This window comes from Triticum dicoccoides, chromosome 5A (assembly GCF_002162155.2).
Source record: "Triticum dicoccoides isolate Atlit2015 ecotype Zavitan chromosome 5A, WEW_v2.0, whole genome shotgun sequence".
NCBI lineage: Eukaryota > Viridiplantae > Streptophyta > Magnoliopsida > Poales > Poaceae > Triticum > Triticum dicoccoides.
In genome coordinates this window covers 318,720,306-318,726,460 of record NC_041388.1, presented here as the reverse complement: position 1 = coordinate 318,726,460, position 6,155 = coordinate 318,720,306, and positions in this window count along the sequence as shown.

Below are 6,155 nucleotides of genomic sequence, written 5' to 3'. Positions count from 1 at the left end.
AAATAGATATAAGTGAAGCAAGAGAGTTTAATTCTTTCTACAAAAGATATGCCCACGCTCTAACATATATAAGTGAAGCAAAAGAGCATTCTACAAATGGCGGTTTTCTATGTGAAGGGAAACAGGCAATCCAAACTTCAAATGATATAAGCGAAGCACATGAAGCATTCTATAAAGCCATACTCAAAAGATATAAGTGAAGTGCAAAGAGCATTCTATAAATCAACCATGGACTATCTCATACCAGCATGGTGCATCAAAGAAAAGTGAAAACTAAATGCAAAAGACGCTCCAAGATTTGCACATATCACATGAACGAAACGAAACCGAAAACATACCGCTACTTGTTGAAGAAAGATGGGATGCCTTCCAAGGCATCCCCAAGCTTAGACGCTTGAGTCTCCTTGAATATTTACTTGGGGTGCCTTGGGCATCCCCAAGCTTGAGCTCTTGCTTCTCCTCCTTCTCCTCATATAGAGACCTCCTCGATCTTTGATCACTTCATCCACACAAAACTCAACAGAAAGCTTTATAAGATTCGTTAGTATAATAAAGCAAATCACTACTCTAAGTACTATTGCAAACCAATTAGTATTTTGTTTTTGCATTGTAGCTACTGTAATATAACTTTTCCATGGCTTAATCTACTGATAGAAATCGATAGTTTCATCAAAACAAGCAAACGATGCATCAAAAACAGAATCTGTCTTAAACAGGATAGTTTGTAGTAATCTGAACATTCACCATACTTCTGTTACTCCAAAAATTCTAAAACATATAGGAAAAATAAAAAAATTGTATAGAAAGATAGTGCAAAAAGTTTCAGAACCGTTTGGCGTTCCAGTAAAAAATGTAAAACGCGCACTACAGCCAAAGTTTCTGTTTTGCACCGCACAAACCAACAAGCAATGTAAACATCCTAAAGGCAAATATTGGCACATTATTTTTATGATACGATGGATTTGTACAAGGGGATAATTATTTTTGTTGAAAGTTTTTGTAATCAAGGGTCACAAAGTTTCCATGGGCATGAACAAAGTTCAAGGCTAGCTCCCACTTCAACAATGCTCGTCTTTCTCACTTTCGCTTTTCTTTTTGAAAAAGTTTTAGGTTCCCCTCTTTATTTTTTTGTTTTTAAACTTTATAAAAGCACACAACAGAAATAAATGGCTCTCTAAAACTTTCGGGTTGTCTCCCTGGCAGCGCCTAGAAATATCAGGGAGAGCCACGAAACCACTTTTCCACCGCCGCAACCTTCTGTACCCGTGAGATCCCATCTTGGGGCCTTTTTCGGCGATCTGCCAGAGGGGGAATTGATCACGGAGGGTTTCTACATCAACACCATTGCCTCTCCGATGAAGCGTGAGTAGTTTACCACAGACCTTCGGGTCCATAGTTATTAGCTAGATGGCTTCTTCTCTCTCTTTGATTCTCAATACAAAGTTCTCCTCGATGTTCTTGGAGATCTATTTAATGTAATACTCTTTTGCGGTGTGTTTGTCGAGATCCGATGAATTTTGGATTTATGAACAAGATTATCTATGAATATTATTTGGTTCTTCTCTGAATTCTTATATGCATGATTTGATATCTTTGCAAGTCTCTTCGAATTATCGGTTTAGTTTGGCCTACTAGATTGATCTTTCTTGCAATGGGAGAAGTACTTAGCTTTGGGTTCAATCTTACAGTGTCCTTTCCCAGTGACAGTAGGGGCAGCAAGACACGTATTATATTGTTGCCATCAAGGATAACAAGATGGGGTTTTCATCATATTGCTTGAGTTTATCCCGCTACATCATGTCATCTTACTTAATGGATTACTCTGTTCTTCATGAACTTAATACTCTAGATGCAGGCAGGAGTCGGTCGATGTGTGGAGTAATAGTAGTAGATGCAGGCAGGAGTCGGTCTACTTGACACGGATGTGATGCCTATATTCATGATCATTGCCTTAGATATCGTCATAACTTTGCGCTTTTCTACCAATTACTCGGCAGTAATTTCTTCACCCAGTGTAATATTTTCTATCTTAGAGAAGCCTCTAGTGAAACCTATGCCCCCCGGGTCTATTTTCCATCATATAAGTTTCCGATCTACTATTTTGCAATCTTTTACTTTCCATTCTATAAACAAAAATACCAAAAATATTTACTTTACCATTTATCTATCTCTATCAGATCTCACTTTTGCAAGTAACCGTGAAGGGATTGACAACCCATTTATCGTGTTGGATGCAAGTTGTTGATTGTTTGTGCAGGTATTCGGTGACTTGTTTGTTGTCTCCTACTGGATTGATACCTTGCTTCTCAAAACTGAGCGAAATCATTACTCTACTTTGCTGCATCACCCTTTCCTCTTCAAGGGAAAAACCAACACAAGCTTATATATATATATATATATATATATATATATATATATATATATATATATATATATATGGGGGGGGCACCCCTAGCACACACCAGACAATTGCCTAGCCGTGTGCGGAGCCCCCCTCCACCATTTACACCTCCGGTCATATTTTCGTAGTGCTTAGGCGAAGCCTTGCGGAGATCACTTCACCATCACCGTCACCACGCCGTCGTGCTGACGGAACTCATCTACTACATCGACGTCTTGCTCGATCAAGAAGGCGAGGGACGTCACCGAGCTGAACATGTGCATAACTCAGAGGTGTCGTATGTTCGGTACTTGACCGGTCGGAGCTAGAAGAAGTTCGACTACATCAACCGCGTTGTCAAACTCTTTCGCTTACGGTCTACGAGGGTACGTAGACACATTCTCCCCCTCGTTGCTATGCATCTCCATGGATAGATCGCTGCGTGTGCGTAGAATTTTTTTTGTTTTCCATGCAACGATTCCCAACATGGTGAAGTTTTATATTAGATTTGATTTTTTCCAAAAAAAACCTACACCCATCAACCCCAAAAGACCACAAAGGGTTATATCGATATAACTAGTGATAACCTTCAAAAGCTAATAAACTCTGACGCAATCATCCTCGTAGTCTACAAGACAGATCTCCAGGAGATGGTTATAAGAAAGTGCCAGGAATACCTAACGAAACACCAATACATCGTTGTTTTATAGCAGGATAACAAATGAAAAACTTCGGAAATAGCCAAAGGCAAGAGGGACAAAGAACATCTCCTTGAAGATCATCCAGCCATAATCCGGTTTGTCCCTATCCTCCAATAGTGCATCGCATCGAAGACTTCACTTGCAATCAGCTCAACCATTCTTACTCCCCACTTCATTGTTCTTCGTCGTTTTGGGTTTTTTCTGGAGAATATTACAATCATGAAGCCATTTGATAACCATGTTAACATGAGTACAATGACCGGCCACCTTGTTTTATGAAAAAGTGATATTATTTCTCCATTTCTAAATAGTCCAAAAAACATCAGATTTCCAACCACAAGTAAGTTTTTCCAATTTTATTAAATCTCAACAACCAAATGTTGAACAGGTCATGTATAGTGTCAGATATATCATGCAAATTGAAAGCACATTTCATTACATTCCAAAGCAATTTTGCAACAGAACATTGTAAGAACAAATGGTTGATAGATTCATTTCTTCCGCAATATGGCATTTATTATCACCAATCCATCCTCTTCTAAGAAGGTTGTCTTTAGTAAGGATACTATTTCTAAGAACCAGCCAAATAACTCTCGATGGCATCTTAGCTTTCCACAACCAGAGGCCTATAGTATGATTTGACTGAATACACGTCATTCTTAGTAAGTGTTAATATGATGAAGTCTTTTTTATATGTCAAAACTACTCAACACATACTTCTTTAAATATGGTCCCATAGAACTTCCAAGCATTTCATTTTCATCAGCACTTCTGAGCCATCTCAGGTTGCTTCTTTTTTGTCTAGTGTAAGTTTGGCACTTCTAAACTATCTTGCTCTAGATTTCTTAAACCTGGCAATGGCTCTATTTTGTTCTGGTCAGATTATGAATCTCTCTCTCCATATAGCCCTTCATGGTTCCATCCATCACATACCCTCACAATTCATTCGACTCCACTGGACATCCCACTTCACTCTACTCAATCCATTAACCATATAGATAAAGATAGATCTAAGGCAATAGAAGAACAAATAATTGTTGGGTGATTCCATGATTCACCTCTTGATTCTTTGACAAACATAAACTTAACTTTTTTTGAATCACTACTCCTCGAGATCATCTATTCGCATTTATGTCTTTGTAAGAGAGTGATTCCTTTGGGTACTTGAGAGAAGCTTTGATTTGAATCTTTGAAGGGGCTGTTTCCAAACGACTTTATTTTGATTGTTACCCTTGGATGATGAGTGCATCCTAAATGGTTATAAGTAACTTGTGATCCTACCAAGTTCTACGCACCAGGGACACAAGAGTTTGTACGGGCACAAAGACAGCCTACTTTGTGAAGATCTATATTTTAGTGGGGCTTCTAAGTACAAGCCATGATGTAATAGGCTGGTTGTGCTTCATGGGCCACTCGATGGGCGACAGAACCGGGATCCTTGGATCATAGAACCCTTTAGTTCGAAGTTTTATTGACTTGGACGTAAGATAGCGTCAACTATCCAAACCATGGGAAAAATACTCATGCCACAAGTGTTTGCATTCTCTAGACCCTACCACAACCTTACTTGCAAGAGTAGTACCTTTCTGTTGCTTATTACTCTTTATATATTACATGCTAAGTTCTTATGGTAGCCCGGTCCTTGTCGCGTGAAGTTAAAATCTCTTAGCCCTTAGAACTGATGTTTCATAGGAATATTCACCCCCTCTAGTCCCTGTCCTCGACCACAACAATTACCTTCATTTTGTAAGAAGATAAAGTATATTCATGGACAGACTAAAAACTACCTTGAAGCATATCACCCAAAATCTGATGGCCTCGACAGCTTAAAAAACTCTAAAATATATAACGATTCAAAACGTAATAAGGAGTGTACTGAATTTTATAGTGTGCACGTAGTATTTCTCACCCATCTTGCGTAGTGTGTTATCATCTGACCATATTTTACATACATCACAAGCCAAATATCATGTTGGATAGTAGCATATCATCACATTTCAAACTGTTAATATTTAAGCATTCAACTCACGCAACTCTTCACATACTCATAGCGCTATAATTGGTATGAAGTACTAAAACCCATCAACTGTATATCACTCAAAGCTTTTAAGAACATCCCATTATGCACAAATCATGATATCATAGGAATTCAAACCACAACCCTGCTAGTGAAGCCATTTAAATACTCATAACACATGATTCGACATGTTGCTATTGACACCATACATCGCGGCAAGCCGTTTCTATCAAGCCCATCTTTAACAGCCACCATATGCAACTCATGCCTCCACATCAGCAAAACCCCACCCTCATGCCTTGAGCATTATACGTTACAAATCGATAGCAACCACCACCATGGCTGCTGGTGCTATTGGACGGAAGGTCTGACCACGCCATCGACCATGCATGGAACATACACCATGCATGCAAGACATGTCCACACCGAACTAAATTTACGCCGACATGGACACCTCATGACTGCCTTGCACGGCCACGTCGCCTGCTCAACGATGAAGATGTATATGTCAATAAGATGTATTTGTTGATCGTGTGAGCGAATTTGGTGTGTAGTGGATCGATGAAAGGGAAGGGTGGCATTGGCCATGGCCAATGGCGACGTCGATTTAGATATACTTGGAGCCAAACATTCACATCATTATCGTGCTTAAGGTGCGCATGTGATAGGACACCTTTGAGCAGTGGCGGAGCTTGAAAGAAAAAACTGGGCGGGCTAGACTAAAGAAGAACACAAATTTTCTAAAACCCTGAATCATAAGCATTAGCGTATGATACAATGTTACAAGATGGAGAGAGCACATATGTACATTTATTATGCTATTGCTTATCAAATGGAGAATTTTGTGTTGCCCTACTACCGTGTGCAGTCCCTTCAGATGTATGATGTATCTCAACAAAATCTTGTCCAGTACCAGCGGGCAGGGATGTCGGAGCCTTGGGGTAGAGCCACCGTAGCACACAGAGCAAGGGCTCACGCACCGGTACCGTTGTTGGCAGCAACACTGACAGACGCGAGATCCACGAGGTGACCCGCGACTAATGCGACCTGACGAAAG